This window comes from Chrysemys picta, unplaced genomic scaffold, assembly GCF_011386835.1.
Source record: "Chrysemys picta bellii isolate R12L10 unplaced genomic scaffold, ASM1138683v2 scaf381, whole genome shotgun sequence".
Taxonomy (NCBI): domain Eukaryota; kingdom Metazoa; phylum Chordata; order Testudines; family Emydidae; genus Chrysemys; species Chrysemys picta.
In genome coordinates, this window is record NW_027053088.1 from 25,178 (window position 1) to 45,853 (window position 20,676).

The 20,676-nt window shown below is 50.2% G+C and overlaps 1 pseudogene; it reads right to left on the minus strand.

Annotated features, from left to right (window-relative positions):
• Positions 1-1,451: 1,451 nt before the first annotated feature.
• The window catches only part of LOC135978670 (class I histocompatibility antigen, F10 alpha chain-like), a 34,431-nt pseudogene continuing 15,206 nt past the window's right edge, over positions 1,452-20,676 (minus strand).

Here is a 20,676-nt window from a genome sequence, read left to right on the forward strand (position 1 = left end):
GTCTAGTTCCGGCGGGGCTGCAAGCTCCTGCTGCTCTGAGCGGCATGGTAAGGGGGCCAGGGCGTTGGATAAGGGGCAGGAGGTCCCGGGGGGCAGTCACGGGACAGAGAGCAGGGGGCGGTTGGATGGGGTGGAGGTTCTGGGGGGGGCGGTCAGGGGACAGGGGGGTTGGATAGGCGTGGAGTCTCGGGGGTCTGTCTGGGGGCAGGGGTGTGGATAAGGGGCGGGGCGGCCAGGGAGGGTTGGGTAGGGGGTGGGGTTCCGGGGGGTGGTTAGGGGCAGGGAGGGTCTCTGAAGGTCAGGGGACAAGGAGCCGGGGGGGGGGGGGGGGGTTGGGCGGGAAGTGGGAGGGGGGCAGCCAGGCTGATTGGGGAGGCACAGCCCTCCCTACCCTGCCCTCCATACAATTTTGCAACCTCGATGTGGCCCTCGGGACAAAAAGGTTGCCCACCCCGGGTTAGACATTAAGAAAAACTTTCTATGAGGATAGCTAATCTGTGGAACAGGTTGCCGCAGACCCCCAGGCAAATGCGCTCTCAGCTTCCACAACCCATGGGAGGAACCGCTCTTTAATGTATTGACCATACTTGCTGCTTGGGGTTTAAGCCGTAGGCTCCTCCACCTCCCAGTACCACACGTCTGAGCCTTCAGCATGCCTTCCTCTCTGTGACCGCGCCGCAGTGAGTCTACTTGGACTGGACCCCTGGAGAAGGCTTCACACCCAAAAGAAGCAATGCAGCCCCCCCGTCTCTGGACTGCATCGACTCCCAGCTGGTGCAAAACAGAAGGGCTTCTTGTACGTCTGAACCTAACACAGGAAGTTCTCAGGGGCCTTGAAAAAGAAATTCTCAGCACCATCCTGCTGGGCTTGTCCCCACCCAGGTGGGCTCAGGCGGCTCCTTGTTCCCAGCCCAGAAGTGACGATTCCTTCCTGTGGTCCCTCCTATATCCCCTCCTAGGCCCCGCCGCCATCCTCTGTCTTCTTTCCCAGGCAAACAGATCTCCAGGTGACTCACTCTCTTCAGCTCTCTGTTCTCTCTGCTGCCCATAACTGGCTGGCTCCAAGTTGGGATGGGCCTTCAGGTCATCAGTTGCTAAGTTACCAAGTGTCCAGGCTATGGTCTGGGGTCCAGGCTGCTAGACTGGGTCACACCTGGTCCTCTGCAACAATAGACACCCCTCCTCCCACCTTGGTTAGACATGCAGCACATGGGGGAAACTGAGGCACACACAGTATACATACGCAACATTAGGAAAATATCCCACTTAGTCACATAGGTTACCTAGAGAGGATGTGGAATCCCCATCATTGGAGGTTTTTAAGAACAGGCTGGACAAACATCTGTCAGGGTGTGACAGATTTATGTTACCAAGCTGCCAGAGACCTTAGGTGATCAGTCTAAGGCAGCGGGATTTTTAGGGGTGGAGATGAAGAGAGCACACCAAGTAACTAAGTTTAAAGTTTTATTAAGAAAATAACAGCGGAGAGTGCTGCGTGTTTCCCACGTCACTCTGAGGAAGGAAGAAAACATTAGTCCCTGAACCCTAACCCATACTCTCACACGCACAACCCAAGTCTGGGTGTAATGTAAGAAGAAGGCGGGGGGAAGGGTGGACGGGAGTTCTTCGCTGTGCACAGGTCGTCCGGGGTCCGCTGTAAATCTCCAACTTGCTTCCGCTCTCGGGAGGGTTTTTACCCTAGGTGTTCCTGAGGGCTTTTGCTCTCTGCCCCAGTCTGAACCGGTTTTCTGTGGCTTCCTCAGCTTCCCCAAAACACTCCGGCTTCAGGGGATGGGAGACGGCTGTTCTCCCATTCGCTGACCTTCACAGTCTCCCTCGTTTTCGCAGCCCCTGCAGTTTCTGTTCTGTGAGTCTCCTTTCTTATGGCAGGGCAGGGTTGGAAACTCGGCCCCCCTCTTTCTTGGCAGGTAGCAGAGAATCTGTTGTGTGCAGTGACCTTGGGCTGGAGTCAACCTCTTGTCCAGGCCTAGCTGGAGTGTCAAGTTAACCCGTTCCCTTGTCTCTCTCTCCCTCCTTTGGCCTCCTGAAACCTGCAAAGGAACCTTCCATTCCACACTCACTCACACCTTTAACCCTTCCCAGAATACTGCACCAGCGTTAGCAACATACAATACTGATCTGCCTTCCCAGGGGACTTGAGGGAGAGGGCCATTGGGGTGTGACAAGGGATGGTCTTGGTTTACTTGGTCTTGCCAGTGACCTCTTGAGGTCCCTTCTACCCCAGCATTTCTATGGCTCTACAAATGGTGAACAGGCCATTACAGGCACTTATAAACTAAATGCAGACACTTATTCCTGTCCAGCAGACTTCCTCCGCTGATGATAGCAACAGTGCTACCAGCTGTGAGTAGACCAGGCCATTTACCATGTTACAATCATGAAATTCTACAGAAAAAAAATAGGTCCCCCACCATATACACACAAGCAGTTACTGCTCACATATCTAGCATACCGTACAGAGTGTGCAAACAGCACTGCGCAGCGTAGAGCATTGAGTGCACACACTAAATGCTAGCAAATACTAAACTCTTACTAAAAGAGTTTTTATCCATTAACATTTTGGAAATTATTTTGTGCAAATAAAACATTATTACAGAAAACTATTACATCTAAAAGGTAAAAAGTGGTTCAGTGAGCAGATAAATGAGGCCAGAAATCCCACTTGGGACACTCCAAGTGCCAGAGAAAAGCTGGGAGAGGTTGATTGGTTCTTGTAGGGAGACAGAGCAGAGCTCATCCATCTTCCTCTCTGGGGTCCCCTCAGGTTGTGGCACAGACTCCAACAGGCTCTGTTAAGCTGCAGAAGTTAAACACAGGCAACGTCTATTAAAGGGAACCTGCCATAATGGATGGTCACCCTAGTGGCTCCATGTTTAGTGGACAAAATCTCTAACCCCGCCGACAAAGCTCCAGTGTCAGAGATCTGTGTTCCTGGAGCCTCAGGTGCTGGGCTCTGTCCCTCCTGCAGGTTCACTGGAGACTGTTCTCTGAAGCAGCTGGATTTATCATTACAAATCTCACCCAATGCTCTATCAGCAGCCACAGAGAAACCCCTCTCACTAGAGTCTTTCACACCTAAATTCATCGCAGAGAAAACAAGGGGGATTTGGCTGCAAACCTGTGTGAATAAAAGGGAAATAAGAGATCCAGAACTCCCCTGTTCTGCTCCGTGGGGCTGGTTTGCTAGAGGGGATGGGCCAGTGAGACTCAGGGTCCAATGACTTGGACTAGGTGTCTCTCTCCAGAGGCCTCAGTGAGAGCAGTGAACCCCCAGGCTAGAGCCCCCCTCACTTACCCTTGGCAGATCTGTCAGAGCCACTAGATCCTTCGTCACTTGCTGTGCAGAGGAGGAGGAGAAGAGAGACTATATTAGCATCTCTCACAAGGCAGGGCTTCAGTGTAGTTAATAGATACGGGGGACTCTTATCCAAAGGGAACAGTCATCACCTTACTCTTCCCTAGCAGTGAGGTGGTTGGTGCACAGATCAGTCTACAATGCAGCTGCCCTGGATTTCCACTATTCACATGCGAAAAACGTTACCATTGTATGGGGTCAGCACTGACTTGTGCTTTTCCTGTCTCTTCAGAATGGAAGCACTGAACACTCAACAGTCAAAGGCTAGCAAACTAAGAAATGCTGGGCTATGGATACTCAGGCCAAACAACCTCAACTCTGCCCCCTTCGGTCTGTGCCCAAATGGGTCCTTCAAGCAGACCACAGACTTCACCCTCACACCCTGCCAATCGACAGCAATTCCCGCCTTAATCAATGGCGCTGCACAGAACAGTGTGGATGGCATGAAGAGGAACGCGGATTTGGGGCGGTGCTGGGCACACAGACAAGGGTGAGTTTGGTTTGGCCTGGTGCTGTTCTACTTCCTGTTCCTATTCCCAGACCCACTGGGGCAGAGTTCGAGTTGCGTGGGAAGCATCATTCTACCTCGGCATATCCTGGTTTGCCAACCTTTGACTTCTGGGAATTCAACACTCTCAGGACACAGGGAGCACAGGGCAGGGCTGAGCACCTGCAACCTTAACTCCACGTTAACAAAGTTCTTGCATGTGAATTTCCGTTGTTCTGGAGTAACGAGGAGGAGCGAGGGAAGCACGACTCAGGGCCAACTGTAGGAGGAAGGGGGGTGCTCCGAGGAGGTTGTGTTGGCACTTCTCAAACCCCCTCAGGTACCCGCTGGAGACACCCCTTAGAGGGTAAAGAGAGAGCTGGACGGCTACACCCTAGCAGGGCCCGGCAGATCTACGCATTTTATACTGACTCTTGGTGCCAGGCATTAGATGGCCTCTGAGACAGTCCATCATTTATGTAAATATTTCCCATAGTTTTAGTCTTGGTCTTGTCCCTAAAGCTAATTGCAGGAGACAACTGAGGAGGGGATTTGAACTCGTGGTCCTCGAGGTGACAGCTTGGTGCCGATCTGACGTCAATGGAAAGAAGCCCATTGGCTTCAACAGGCTTTGGATCACGCCCAGACTTCACAAGCACCAAACCAACTTTCAGGTAAGTCAAAAGAAGTGTAACATTAAAAGCAGGTCAGACACCTTCAGGGTCACACTCAGCCACACACAGCACAGCTCTAGGGGGATAATAATTCTGCCCAACACCACCGTATACATTCCTGACCATCGCCTTCTCTGCACTAGAAAAATTGGGACCCATCCCCGCAAGCAATGCAATTCCACCAGTGATAGCAAAGGTGGAGCAATTGAGGAGATGGGGTTCAGGTGTTTTTAACCACTGCATCATCTAGACTTCCTCTGAGCAAGGTTACAGAACATGTGTCTACAGCCACTCTACACTACTGAAGACGACCTCTGCTGGGAAAATAACAAAGCAGGGCAGATTATCCAACAAGTTCTTGGAATGTATTGGAGACATTTTTTCTTTCAGAAGGTGGAGAAAGCTACTAGGGGAGAGGCTGTTCTAGATTTAACTTTGACAAATAGGGAGGAACTGGTTGAGAATTTGAAAGTGGAAGGCAGCTTGGGTGAAAGTGATCATGAAATGACAGAATTCATGATTCTAAAGAATGGTAGGAGGGAAAACAACACAATAAAATAATGGATTTCAAGACGACAGACTTTAGCAAACTCAGGGAGTTGCTAGGTAAGATCCCATGGGAAGCAAGTCTAAGGGGAAAAACAGTTCAGAAGAGTTGGAAAGTTCTCAAAGAGACATTATCAAGTGCACAGGTGCAAACTATCCCACTGCACAGGAAAGCAATGAAGGATGGCAAGAGACCACACTGGCTTAAACCAGGAGATCTTCAATGATCTAAAAATCAAGAGAGTCCTACACAAAGTAGAAACTAGGTCAAATTACAAAGGATAACTGTAAACAAATAATGCAAGTATGTAGGGGCAAAATCAGAAAGGTCAAGGTACAAAACGAGATCAAACTAGCTAGAGACATAAAGGGTAACAACAAAACATTCTACAAATACATTAGCAGCAAGAGGAAGACCAAGGATAGGGTAGGCCCATTAGTCAATGAGGAAAGAAAGACAATAACAGAACATGGGAGGAGAGGTTGATATGCTGGAGGGTAGGGATAGGATACAGAGGGACCTAGATAAATTAAAGGATTGGGCCAAAAGAAATAAGATGAGGTTCAACAAGGACAAGTGCAGAGTCCTGCACTTAGGACGGAAGAATCCCATGCACTGCTACAGACTAGGGACCGAATGGCTGGACAGCAGTTCTGCAGAAAAGGACCTAGGGGTTACAGTGGACGAAAATCTGAATATGAGTCAACAGTGTGCAATATGAGTCAACAGTGTGCCCTTGTTTCCAAGAAGGCTAATGGCATCTTGGGTTGTATCAGTAGGGGCATTTCCCGCAGACCGAGGGACGTGATCATTCCCTTCTATTCGGCACTGGTGAGGCCACATTTAGAATACTGTGTCCAGTTTTGGGCCCCACGCTACAAGAAGGATGTGGATAAATTGGAAAGAGTCCAGCGGAGGGCAACAAAAATGATTAGGGGGCTGGAGCACATGACTTATAAGGAGAGGCTGAGGGAACTGGGATTGTTTAGCCTGCAGAAGAGAAGAATGAGGGGGGATTTGATAGCTGCTTTCAACTACCTGAAAGGGGGTTCCAAAGAGGATGGACCTACACGGTTCTCAGTGGTAGAAGATGACAGAACAAGGAGTAATGGTCTCAAGTTGCAGAGGGGGAGGTTTAGGTTGGATATTAGGAACAACTTTTTCACTAGGAGGGTGGTGAAGAACTGGAAAGGGAGGTGGTGGAATCTCCTTCCTTAAAAACCTCTAAGGTCAGGCTTGACAAAGCCCTGGCTGGGATGATTTAGTTGGGGTTGGTCCTGCTTTGAGCAGGGGGTGGGATTAGATGACCTCCTGAGGTCCCTTCCAACCCTGAGATTCTATGATTCTATGTGAAAATGGGGAAAGGGCTAAATGACTTTTTTGTTTCAATTTTCACCATAAGGTTTTAAAGCGATTGAACGTCAAGCATAGTGAACACCAGTGAAATTGAGGTAGAATCTGAGGCTAACGTAGGGAAAGAACAAGTTAAAAATGATTTAGACAAGTTAGATATCTTCAAGTCACCAAGGCCTGATGAAAGGCATCCTAGAATACTCAAGGAACTGACAGAGCAGATATCTGAACCAATATCTTTGAAAAGTCATGGAAGATGGCAGAGAGGACTGGAAGAGGGGAAACATAGTGCCAATCTATAAAAGGGGGATTAGGCACAAACCGAAGAATTACAGACCAGTCAGTTTAACTTCAGTACCCAGAAAGATAATGGGGCAAATAATGAAGCAATCAATTTGCAAACACCTAGAAGATAATAAGGTGATAGTAACAGTCAGCCTGGATTTGTCAAGAACAAATTGTGTAAAACCAACCTGATAGCTTTCTTTGATAGGGTAACAAGCCTTGTGTATGGGAGGAAATGGTAGATGTGGTATAACTTGATTTTAGTAAGGTTTTTGATAATGTCTCATAGGACCTTCTCATTAACAAACTAGGGAAATATAGCCTAGATGGTGCTACTATAAAGTGGGTGCAGAACTGGTTGGAAAACTGTTCCCAGAGAATAGTTATCAATAGTTCACAGTCATGTTGGAAGGGCATGACAAGTGGGGTCCCTCAGGCCTGGTCTACACTAGGAGGTTATGTTGTATTTAGCAGCGTTAACTCAAATTAACCCTGCACCCGTCCACACAACGAAGCTATTTATTTCGACATAGAGGTCTCTTTAAATCGATTTCTGTACTCCTCCCCGACGAGGGGAATAGCGCTAAATTCGACATGGCCATGTCCAATTAGGGTAGGTGTGTATGTAATTCGACGCTAATAGCTCTGGGAGCTATCCCACAGTGCACCACTCTGTTGACGCTCTGGACAGCAGTCCGAGCTCGGATGCTCTGACCAGCCACACAGGAAAAGCCCCAGGAAAATCTGAATTCCTTTTCCTGTCTGGCCAGTTTGAATCTCATTTCCTGTTTGGACATCGTGGCGAGCTCAGCAGCACTGGCAATGATGCCGAGCTCTCCAGCAGAGGTGACCATGCAATCGCAGAATAGAAGGAGGGCCCCAGCATGGACTGATCGGGAAGTCTTGGATGTGATCGCTGTGTGGGGCAATGAGTCCGTGCTTTCAGAGCTGCGATCAAAAAAACGGAATGCCAAGATCTACGAGAAGATCTCCAAAGCCATGACGGAGAGAGGATACAGCCGGGATGCAACACAGTGCCGCGTGAAAATTAAGGAGCTGAGACAAGGGTACCAGAAGACCAAAGAGTCAAATGGACGCTCTGGATCCCAGCCCCACACATGCCGTTTCTACGAGGCACTGCATTCCATTCTAGGTGTGGCCGCCACCACTACCACACCACTGTCCGTGGACTCTGACGATGGGGTATTGTCGACGGCCGCTTCCTCGGAGATGTTCGCGGACGGGGAAGATGAGGAAGGAGATGTGGAGGACGAGGCAGTCGACAGCGCTTTCAACGCTGATTTCCCCAACAGCCAGGGGAAATCACCCTCATGGACATCCCCTACCAACCCTCCCAAGGTGGTAACCCAGACCGTGAATCAGGGGAAACATTAGTAGGTAAGTGTTTTAAACATTTATTTTGAACAGAATAGGAATGGTATCTTAACAATGGGTTTTTCATGATTAGTTTGCCCTAGGCGCTTTAGTTTCTAGTCCTTGCCAGTGCAGCTACTGGAAAATTCTGTCAATATGTCCGGGGATAGAGCAGAAATCCTCCTGGGACATCTCCACGAAGGTCTCCTGGAGGTATTGTGAAAGCCTTTGCATCAGGTTCCTGGGGAGAGCGGCCTTATTGCGTCCTCCATGGTAGGAAACTTTTCCGTGCCAGGCTAGCAGCAAGTACTCCGGGATCATTGCCTCGCAAAGCATGGCGGCATACGGCCCTGGTGCTTGCTGGCATTCACGCAGCATGCGGTCTTTCTCTGTCTCCGAAATCGTCATCAGAGTGATATCACTCATGGTGACCTGCTTTGAATTAGGGGAATGTTAGTATTGGGACTGATTGTCTGTTCCTTTACATAACTGTAACCGGCGGTTTACAGCCATGCGGTGGAGGCGTGACAGGGGCAGCATGGAGGGATCTTTCCCGGGGACAGCCGCGAGGGGGGTGGAACAGGGGCAGAGTTCATGCTGGCCGGATTGCCGGCAGCAGGAACTGGCCAACGCTAGGAGCATTGCTTGGAACGTGAAAGGAGGGCACTGCTATAAATTAAGCTTTAAGCAGCCAAAAGTCTACGGCTTACCATGTCCGCCTGCTAGCCGAATTCCGTTGTCCGGCCCCGCTTGTGTGATCTGTACAGCAAGACCCCAGGCACTCAATGGGAAGGCCGAAAATTCGACCTTGTACTGAGTGCGCATGTGATAGGTGCTGTGCATGGTCTTGTTCACAGAGAAAGACTATATTCATTGTTCGCAAAATTGTATCTTTCTGATGAATTCATTCCCTTTTTCCCATCCCACAGCTGCGAGTGTCTCCCGACCTACCCCGGCATCCCCCTCCCAGAAGCTGGCGCAGATCAGGCGACGAAAGAGAAGGACAAGGAACGAGATGTTCTCAGAACTTATGGGCTGCTCCCAAGCCGAGGCGGCACAGCAGACCAACTGGAGGGAGAACATGTTGCAATACCAGCGATCACACAGCGAATGGGAGGACAGGTGGCGGCAGGAAGACCAGCAGGCAACTCAAACGCTGCTTGGACTAATGAGGGAGCAAACGCTCCGGCACCTTGTAGATGTTCTGCAGGACAGGAGGACAGAGCCCCGCTGCATTCTCTCTCTAACCGCCCTCCCCCGCCACAAAGTCCCATCCCCCCTCACCCAAAGTCCCAAGAAGGAGGGGCGGCAGGGGCCGTGAAAACAGTCACTCCACCCCTGCAGACTGCTCAAGTAACAGAAGGCTCTCATTCCCAAAGATTTTATAAGTCCTTTCCTTCGCTCCAAGCACCTCACCCAAGCCCCTGTCCCAGTTTCATCCCCTAACTGTGTAGTTCTTAATAAAAAATACGTTTCTGTTAATTACTGTTTCCATCATGTTCTTTTAGAGGAGAGTATCAGAGGGGTAGCCGTGTTAGTCTGAATCTGTAAAAAGCAACAGAGGGTCCTGTGGCACCTTTAAGTCAGTATGGAGATAACTCCAAGATAAGACTTGGAGTCTTCAGGACCAGACTCCAAAGAGAAACTGCTGAGCTCCAGTTCATTTGCAAATTTGACACCATCAGATCAGGATGAAACAAAGACTGTGAATGGCTATCCAACTACAGAAGCAGTTTCTCCTCCCTTGGTGTTCACACCTCAACTGCTAGCAGAGCACCTCACCCTCCCTGATGGAACTAACCTCGTTATCTCCATACTGATTTATACCTGCCTCTGGAGATTTCCATTACTTGCATCTGAAGAAGTGAGGTTCTTACCCACGAAAGCTTATGCTCCCAATACTTCTGTTAGTCTTAAAGGTGCCACAGGACCCTCTGTTGCTTTTTAGAGGAGAGTGTGTTTGAAAGGAGGGAAGGGAGTTGGTAATTGGAGAGGACAGTCACCTTTACCAGGGTACAGACACGGGGGCAGGTTCAGCGGAAGGTCACACACACATTGCAGTCACTAGGCACCCTGGTCAGGCTGGGAGGTGGTTTTCATGTTCTGTGTGGGGGGGGCTATGTGAGTGTGTGGCGGGGGAGGGTGGTTACAGATCTTATGCAGCGGTCCTTAGCCTGGATGACAGAGCCACGCAGCAGGGGATCTGTAACTCCCCCTCCCCCCCCGCCACAAAGTCAGATAGCCCCCACACACAGAGTCCCGAAAAGGAGGGGTGGCAGGCTCCGTTGAAACAACCAGTCCACCACTGCGGACCGCTCTAGGAGCAGGAGCCTGTCATTCCTCGAGTTTAGAAGCGTCCTTTCCATCACTACACCCACTCCCCACCAGTCTGCGTCCCAGTTTCAACACTTTACCACGAAATCGTTAATAAAGAAAACAGTGTTAACGAACAAAGTTTAATTTATTTTATTTTTAAAGGTGTGTTGGAAGGGGCGAGACGGGGTCAACAAGGTATGTAACTGGAGAGGATAGTCAACATTCACTGGGTAAAGAAACGGGGGCAGGTGCAGCTTCTGTTTAAACAAACTTAATAGTCACAGGTTACCCTGCTCACTCTGGAACCTAGCTTTCAAAGCTTCCCGGATGCACAGCGCGTCCCGCTGGGCTCTTCTAATCGCCCAGCTGTCTGGCTGGGCATAATCAGCAGCCAGGCGATTTGCCTCAACCTCCCACCCCGCCATAAACGTCTCCCCCTTGCTCTCACAGAGATTGTGGAGCACACAGCAAGCTGCAATAACAATGGAGATATTGGTTTCGCTGAGATCAGAGCGAGTCAGTACGCTTCTCCATCTCCCCTTGAGACGTCCAAAAGCACACTCCACCACCATTCTGCACTTGCTCAGCCGGTAGTTGAAGAGTTCTCTTTCACTGTCCAGGGCACCTGTATAGGGCTTCATGAGCCAGGGCATTAGCGGGTAGGCTGGGTCCCCGAGGGTCACTATAGGCATCTCCACATCCCCAACAGTTATTTTGTGGTCAGGGAAGTAAATACCTTCCTGCAGCCATCTAAACAGACCAGAGTTCTTGAAAACGCGAGCATCATGAACCTTGCCCGGCCATCCGACATTGATGTTGGTAAAATGTCCCCTATGGTCCACCAGTGCTTGCAGCACCATTGAAAAGTAGCCCTTTCGGTTAATGTACTGGCTGGCCTGGTGGGCCGGTCCCAGGATAGGGATGTGAGTTCCATCTATAGCCCCACCGCAGTTTGGGAATCCCATCGCAGCGAAGCCATCAATGATGACCTGAACGTTTCCCAGGGTCACTACCTTTGAAAGCAGTAGCTCAACGATTGCGTTGGCTACTTGCATCACAGCAACCCCCACGGTAGATTTACCCACGCCAAAGTGATTCGCGACTGACCGGTAGCTGTCTGGCGTTGCAAGCTTCCAGAGGGCTATGGCCACTTGCTTCTGGACAGTCAGGGCTGCTCGCATCCGTGTGTCCTTGCGCTTCAGGGCAGGGGACAGCAACTCACAAAGTTCCAGGAAAGTTCCCTTACGCATCCGAAAGTTTCGCAGCCACTGTGATTCATCCCAGACCTGCAGCACTATGCGGTCCCACCAGTCTGTGCTTGTTTCCCGGGCCCAGAATCGCCGTTCCACACCATCAACATGACCCATTGCCACCATGATGTCCACGGCGCGGGGTCCCATGCTTTGCGAGAGGTCTGTGCCCCTCTCAGACTTAATGTCCTCACTGCGCTGCCGTAGCCTCCTCGCCCGATTTCTCAGCATCTGCCTTTGAAAAAGGTGGATGATAAGGTGCGAGGTGTTGACAACGGCCATAACTGTAGCGATGATCGCAGCGGGCTCCATGCTCGCAGTACTGTGGCGTCCGCGCTATCAATCACCAGAAAAGTGCGCGAACTGATCGCCCGCCGGCGCTTTCAGGGAGGGAGGGCGGGAGTGAGGGTTGAATGACGACAGTTACTCAAAACCACCCTTGACACATTTTTTGCCCCAGCAGGCATTGGGGGCTCGACCCAGAATTCCAATGGGCAGCGGGGACTACAGGAACTGTGGGATAGCTGCCCACAGTGCACCGCTTCCAATGTCGACGCTTGCCCTGTTAGTGTGGACTCACAAAGTCGAATTACTGTCCTTAGTGTGGCTTTGACTTTGTAATATCGGTTCCACAAATTCGCTTTAAGTAAAATCGAACTACTCTCGTAGTGTAGACATACCCTCAGGGATCAGTTCTGGGTCTGGTTCTGTTCAATGGCTTCATCAAGGGTTTAGATAATGGCATAGAGAGTACACTTATTAAGATTGTGGCGATACTAAGCAGGAAGGGGTTGCAAATGCTTTGGAGGACAGGATTAAAATTCAAAATGATCTGAACAAACTGGATAAACAGTCTGAAGTAAATAGGATGAAATTCAATATGGACAAATGTAAATTACCCCACTTAGGAAGAAACCATCAATTGCACACATAAAAATTGGGAAATGACGCCTAGGAAGAAGTACCACAGAAAGGAATCTGGGGTCATAGTGGATCACAAGCTAAATATGAGTCAACCGTGTAACACGGTTGCAAAAAAAGGCAACATCATTCTGGGATGATTAGCCCGAGTGTTGTAAGCAAGACACAAGGAGTAATTCTTCCTCTCTACTCTGTGCTGATTAGGCCTGAACTGGAGCATTGTGCCCAGGAAGGATGTGGACACATTGGAGAAAGTCCACGGGAGAGCAATACGAATGATTAAAGATCTAGAAAACATGACCTATGAGGAAAGATCGAAAGAATTGGGTTTGTTTAGTCACAGAAGAGAAGACAGAGAGGGGACATGATAACAGTTTGCAAGTACATAAAAGGTTGTTACAAGGAGGAGGGGAAAAATTGTATTCATCAACTTCTGAGGACAGGACAAGAAGCAATGGGCTTAAATTGCAACAAGGGAGGTTTAGGTTGGACATTAGGGAAAAAAATCTCGTCAGGATGGTTAAGCACTGGAATAAATTGCCTAGAGAGGTTGTGGAATCTCTCTCATTGGAGGTTTTAAGAACAGGTTAGTCAGGGATGATCTATATCAGAGGTCTTAAAACATGCGGCCTGTGGGGCTAGTTCCTGCAGCCTGCAAAGCTCCCCGTGGCCCACTCCCCACCCCCTCCAGGCCAGGGGTGGGCAAACTATAGTCCCCGTGGCGCCGCAAGCCCTGCGCCGCTCCCTGAAGCGGCCGGCACCACGTCCCTGTGGCGGCGGGGCGTGGGGGTGGGGGCAGAGGGCTCTGTGCGTTGCCCTCCCTTCCAGGCACCGCCCCTCCGCAGCGCCCATTGGCCGGGAACGGGGAACCATGGCCAATGGGAGCTTCGGGGGAGGTATCTGGAGGAGCAGCAAGGCCAGTGCACGGAGCCCTGTGGCCCCTTCCCCAGGGGCCGCAGGCATGTGGTTCCGGCTGCTTCCCGGAGTGGCGCTGGGCCAGGGCAGGCAGGCAGGGAGCCTGTCCTGGCCCCGGAGCTGCTCTAGGTAAGTGGCGCTGGGCCGGAGCCCACACCCCAACCCTCCTGCACCCCAACTCCCTTCCCTGAGCCCCCTGCCGCACCCTGCACCCATCCTGCACCCCAACTCCCTGCCCTGAGCCCTGGCCACACCCCGCACCCCTCCTGCACCCCCTGGGAGCAGGGAGGGGGTGGAGTTAGGGTGGGGAATTCAAGGAAAGGGGTTGGAATGGGGGCAGGGAAGGGGTGGGAAAGGCAGGGAAGGGGCGGGGACTAATAGAAGGGGCAGAGTTGGGGCAGGGCTGGGGGCAACAGGGGAGGGGTGTCAGTGATGTGGCCCTCGAGCCAATGCATTAGTCCTCATGTGGCCCTCGTGGCCATTTGAGTTTGAGATCCCTGGTCTAGATAATATCTAGTCCTGCCTTGAGTGCAGGGGACTGGACTAGATGTCCTCTCGAGGTCCCTTCCTGTTCTAGGATTCTATGGTACTAGAGCAATAGTTGGAGATTTCCCGAAAAGCCTCATTGTAGACAAGGTCTATGAGTGGGAGCGAGGATCTCCTGTCAGTGGCTCCAGGCTAAAATCCACAAGCAAATACTGATGGCTGTTCAGAGATGGTCACTTGAAAAGAGGCGATGGGTCTCTTGTCACTTACCCTGAGCTACAGCGTAGCCGTCTCCCGTCCTCCCTGCAGAGAGAAGGCAAATTTCAGTGAATGCCGCTCCCGAGATAGGAACCGACTCCGATCTGTGTCCACAGCTCAGAAACAGGACCCCTGGCGCCAGTAATTGACTCAAGGTCCCAGGCGCTCACGATCGGCAGGAGAGAAAGACACGAGACAGTTTCCAAAGATCTCAGCCCACTGGCTGCTGGGCTCGCTGGAAAACCAAGCCTCATATAAACTGTAACCCGCACCAAGGTTCTGGGTCTGGCCCTCCAGCAGCTCCCATCGGGGTCATTAGCTCAGTCACACAGTACTGACACTGGCTCCTGTATTGCTGTTGGCCTTAGGTAGGTGTGCAGGGCCCGGCAAGTCCAGGGAATGCCCCCAACCCAGCCACTTTACCTGGGCATTGCTTTTTCCAGAAGAATACTCCGATTATAACACCAATCAGGACAGCTGCAGTGATAACTCCAGCCACAATGGGAATCAGACTATTATTTGGTTCTGAAATGGAATGGAGAGAATGAGCAATGGGGAAAAATCCCCCACTAAAACCCCCCTTTCGTCACAGTGCAGGGATCAGTCAGTCAGCTCCCCAGATAAGGGCTGAATCCTGCAACTATCCACCCCTTCCAATGCAGCCACCATGCACCTACCAGGCATTATACCCCACCACAGAAAGTCCTGGACACTAGACCCAGCCTCTACCACTTCAATTCATAATAAATATTTAGCACTTAAAATAGAAGACTTTTATAACATTAATCAATCTTCATAAACCGAACTATGGGAGAGCACGAATGTCAGTCTCGTCCCTAAACGGGAAAGGGGGAGACTTGATGAAGATCACACAGTGAGTCAGTGAAAGAGCCAGGAATAGACCCCAGGAATCCTGACTTCCAGACCCTCCTCCCCTAACCCACCTGCCCCCACTCCCTTTCCAGAAACAGAACCCAGGAGTCCTGGCTCCCAGCCCCTAACTCCCCCTTGACCACCCTGACTTTCATGACTAATGGAACACAGTCCCATTGTGTGATTCTGGTGACAAACTGGAAACTGACCTCAAAGCTCTGGATTTCCCTGCCATGAATATAGTTAGACACTATGCGTGTTTTTTGAGGGGGCAGGAAGTGAAGAGGGGATGATAGAGATACTTTAATACTGTTCTTGGTTTATATGAACCTGTTAAACCCCAAGTTCTGTATACACTTTAAGTTTCATTAATCAGCTTCTCCTGTTGTCTGAAAGATCCACATAATAATACAGCAAAAAGAAAAATATTTCTAAGAGAATAAGGAAATGTGGTTTATGACACAAAAATTGGCAGGGGACGTAGTAGCAGGATTATGATGTGAAACCATCTGTTGACTAGATTTTCAGTGCAGGCTGCCCTTTTAGAAATTGTTTGCACTTCCAAATGCTGCATTTTTCCACATCCCAATTAACCAAGCAAAAAGATGGGTAATAAATTCTTTCTCGACTTCCTTCTGCTAGGTGCATAGGAGACTCTCCCCCGATGCAGGGTTCTAATCTGCCTCCTCGCTCCATTCCAAGGCCAGACCCTCTCTTCCAGCATCACTGCGCACAGAAACAAGCTGCTCCCAACATTAAACCTCTACCTCTGGCCACATGGGCCCACAGAGTCGTGTTTCTGAGAACCTGCTGAATCCTAGGACTAGAAGGGACCTCGAGAGCTTATCTAGTCCCGTCCCCTGCACTCATGGCAGGACCACGAGTGCATGAAGTTGAGAACGGGCTGGAAGCTGAAGCAAGACCAACTCTGTCTGGAAATAAGGAGCAGATTTGAGCTTCTCCTGGGATGTGATAAATTCTCCATCCCTTGGAGACTACATCTGGAATGGAAATCTCTTTCTGAAGGATCAGCGCTAGTTTGCCCACAGATGACCAGACTGTGATTCCCCCCTGCCCTGGACTAGGCAGGAGCTCAGATCAGATGATTAGAATGGTCCCTTCAGGCCTTAATGTCTCGTTGTTAATCTTCTCCCTTCAGAGACACTGTATTGCTGAGATGTATCCAACAGCCCCAGAGGCAGCAAACTGGAGAGCAAGACATGAGCCCCAGGCACTGTGGGTCCCAGCTCTAGCACAAGAACTTGACTGCAGGGGGACAGAGCCAAAGAGGACAGGGCCTCACAGACCCTGAGAAAGTCCAGCTTCAGCCTATAAATCCGAATGAGAATTTTTCAGGGGTTGAGTTTAATGGATTCCCCCTCTCCCACTAGGAAAACAGACAAACACACAAACTCCTTACCCCAGGAGACAGAGAGTGGCTCTAACAGGCTTTCATGCTCCACGTGACATGAATAATGGGCTTTGATCTTGGGATCAAATCTCCATTGTCACCCAGGTCTGGTAGGTCCCATCCCCATTGGGTAGGATGCCTTCAGAGTAGGTCTCCTGCTGTCTGCTCTCCCCATTTTTCAGCCAGGTCACGGTGATGTCCCGGGGGTAGAATCCATTGACCTTACAGGAGAGGGTGGTGAGGCCGTCACGAGATGACCTGTCGCTCACTCTAGCTGTTGGGCACACTGGGAAAAAGAAGAAACTCAAGTTAGGTGTTTTCAAGCTCTAATCCAGGCAGCATTTTCTAGAGCTTTGCAGCATGAAATTCTGAGACCTGAGCAGTGGGAGAGGATGAGAGTCCATGAGACAGAATCCCTCTGATGAGAGAGAACCATCATGTTAGAGGATTTCTGTGCTGAATTCACAGTATCAGCAACGGTGAATCCTGAATCCAGGTCCCTGACCTGGCCTCTGCTGCAAACCACCGAGACACAAATACCTTGACAGGCTTCACTAAACTCCAGATACAGGTGTCAATCACACACTAGGTTTGTACCCATCTCCTCTCAGTCCCTGGATTTGAAAGAGAGAAGAATCTTGCCCTGGCCAGGGAGCAAAAACTGGACTGAATAAACTGACCAATTAGAGATGGAAAGGGCCCATTAAACAAAAAGTGAAACACAGTGCTAAATTGCCCCTCAAACAAGCTAATATGAATTGGCTAATTTCTTGTAGGTTGTTACCAAATCTATTTACCCCAGTATTATGGATTTCAAAAGGAATTATGCTAATGTTGAAAAATCAGTTTCCCAGCCCCCTGGCACTGAAATACACATTACAATGCTGTGTATGGATTTTTCTTGTTGGCATTCGTAAAGATGGCAAAGGACAAGATAATGTTCTGCTGAGGTTTGTGAGAGAAATAAGCAACTAGTATAATTGTTGCAAAAAACTGGGTAGAAATTTCAAGTAACCTTGAACAGCAAGTGCAAACTGTTTGGGAAGGGAAAGATCAGGGTGTGTAATGATGCTAACTAATCTGGGAAATGTGTGTACATGGTAACAGACAAGGTACATAAACGGGTAATAGTGAGTTAACATTTTGAAGCAGACTGTCCTCCTGAGTTGGAGTGTTAAAGCATTTAACCTCTTCCCTTCTATGTTTGTGATTAATCTTTAACTAAAAAGCTTTGGTAATAAATTTGAGTGTGATTATCTGGTGTCTTATTGATAAAAGAATCGAAAAGTAAGTATGAAAGTGTTGCAGCAAAGGTAGGTCTTGAGGGGGAAAACTTTAAGGACAAGGGGAGCCTTCTTCCAGGTTAGTATGGGGAGGGCAATTCCACATGTAGGGAATGGCATGGAAGGAAGCACATAAATGACTGTAGGAGAAGTTTGGCAACAAGGACAAAGCTACCATCATTGATGGAACAGGGGCTGGGGGCAACACAAGAAATATGATGGTACAGACAGTGAATGGGGAAGAATTACATGGTGAATGAAGCTGGTGTCCATAGAAGTGGCACTTCCATAATTAAGCAGAGTGCTCTAACATGCACAAGTACAGATTGCCTTGATAACGGCTGTGTCACATCAGAGGAAGAGGTAGAATTTGTGATGTGAAGTTGCGCTCATTTGGTCAAGTGGCTCTGGAGATGCAGCTTCTCTACAGTGCACTGCTTTTAACATTTTCAATTTCTTATCTTTTTTTCCAGCAGAACTGATGGGGAAGGGGTTGTTTCCCCACCTATCCCTGGTGCAAGGTTCGCTGAATATCCCCCTACCCACCTGCTCCAGTTTGGAACTGGGGCTGGGGAATGGAGATGTAGCCAGTAGTGTCCCCCTAGGTGGGGCTTGTCCCCCGCCTTACCTCTCCTCTGTAGAGTCTCCTTCCCGTACTCTAGAGCACTCCTTAGCCAGGAAATACAATTCCCCTCCACGTAGCGTTTCCACTGCTGGTTGTCATTTACTTCAGCCTCCCATCTCCTCTTGGTGATCTGAGCCCCAATATCTGCTGCTACCCAAGTCATGGTCTCCTTATCGAAGGTAAGAAAGTCTCGTCCGTCATATGAATCCTGGTAAAACCCCTGAATGCTGTTGTCTTCCCGGAGATCACAGCCGTATATCGTCTGGATGATGTGAAACCCTGAAACACAGCTGAGGGTCAGAAGCAGTCTCTCTCTGAAAATCTCACCAAGACCCCACTGAAGGTAGCCCAGTGGTTCTTCTTCTTGCTACTGGGCCCTCCCTCCCCTGAGAAATGGGGTTCCCACTTATGCTGTTGGGTCCTACACCCTCCCAGCTCCTTTCAGGAGGGAACCCAAACCCACAGGGGGCGCCCTCTCCATCTGTTGGGTCTTGTACACTAAAGAGCCCCCACTGCAGAGAGCTCACAACCTTCAAGGAGTACCTCACTGATGCCTGTTCTTGTATGTTCCCTGCAGGAGGAGCAGGGTGGCACAATCCCAAAGGGAGTACTCCGGATATTGCAGGGATCTATCCCCTCCAGCTCTCTTCTGCTCTCTGAGGATCCCCCCAGTTCTCGTAGTCAGGGTCATTCTGGAGAAGAGAGGGAGTTCAGGGTGTCTGTACCCCACTCTCTTCTGCTCTGGTTGTATTAACTTTGCAGGGTCCTCAGGATCTCTTGGTCCCCCACCTCCGTCATTGACAGTACCCCCATTCCCCTGTGAGGAGGGGGTACAGGTCTGTCCCCCACACTAACCTCTGCTCTGGTTTAATGACCTCACAGAATGCCCAGGGTCACTCTGTTTCCCTGCCCCATCTTCTCCGTGCCCCCAACTCAGTCTAGGAATGGCAAAGAACCAACTTCATATGCTTGGCCTCTTTTTCACATGGCCACTGTCTCAAGGTGATTCCCTGTGAGGATCAGGCCACTGACGGCCCTTAGTTCAGCTAGCCACCATTTTCCTACAGCCAGGCTAATCTTCACAACGGCCCCCATCTCGCACACAACCAAGAGCAGACTCAGTTAATGGAGCCACCCCTGGGCTGATAGGAGGCAGGGAGGGAGACTGGGGGGGAGGGAAGGGGGATGGGGACAGGAAGGAGAATTTAGGGGAGCGGGAGAGAGGCTGTGGTGAACAGAGAACACTGCGGGGATCACGAGGAAGACTGAAACGTGGGGAAAGGATCAGACCCCTAGCTTGGCAAACTGGGTAGAATGTTGGGGCACAAAAATAACTCACACAGGGTCCCAAATATTTTCACCCCTCCCTCACCCTGCATTAGATACATCGAGGTAAATGCCAAGATTTTCAGCAATGACTAGTGATTTTGGGTGCCTAACTGAGACCCTTTAAAGGGGCCTGATCAGAAAGTGGGAGCACCCGGCCTCTGAACATCAGACACCCAAAAATCACTAATCACTTGTGGAAAACATTAAAAGTAACAACAGCTACAGAAAGGTTAGTAACCATTTTTTCTTCTTCAACTGTTTGCACATGTCCCTTCCACGTTTGGGGACTCCCAAGCAATACCATAAGAGGTGGGCTCGGAGTTCATGGACACATGGATTACAATACTGCCCAACCAAACCCAGTGGCATCTCTCACTGAGTGGGTAATGGCGTAGTTGGAAGAAAAAGTATTTATTGACGCCCAGGTCGCTGCTCTGCAAATGTCCTGGATCAGGCCTGGGCCATGAACGCCACTGAGGAAGCTTGTGCTCTCACAGAATGGGCCGCAAGGAAGGCAGGTGGTGGGACACCTGCCTGCTCGTAGCACATGTGAATGCACAATGTAATCCACAATGAAATTCTCTGAGCCAAAAGGGGTAGGGTTTTCATCCTATCAGAGCGGTGTGGATTTATGGATCAGCTTAGGACACCTGCCTAACATCCAGAGGGTGGAGATGTCATTCCTCCCTATTCTTGTGCGGCTTGAGGAAGGGAATGGGCAGGAAAATACCCTGATTACTATGAAACTCCAAGATTACCTTTGGGAGGAACACGGGGTGGCGGCAACGTTGTACCTTGTCACAGTAGCGTAGCCGGGGGAGGGGAGCAGGGGGAGCGGCCGCTCCCCCCCTGAGCAGAAGCTGCGCCTTTTTTGTGCTCCGACGCCTTTTGCTCCTGCGCTGCTGCCGGAGTG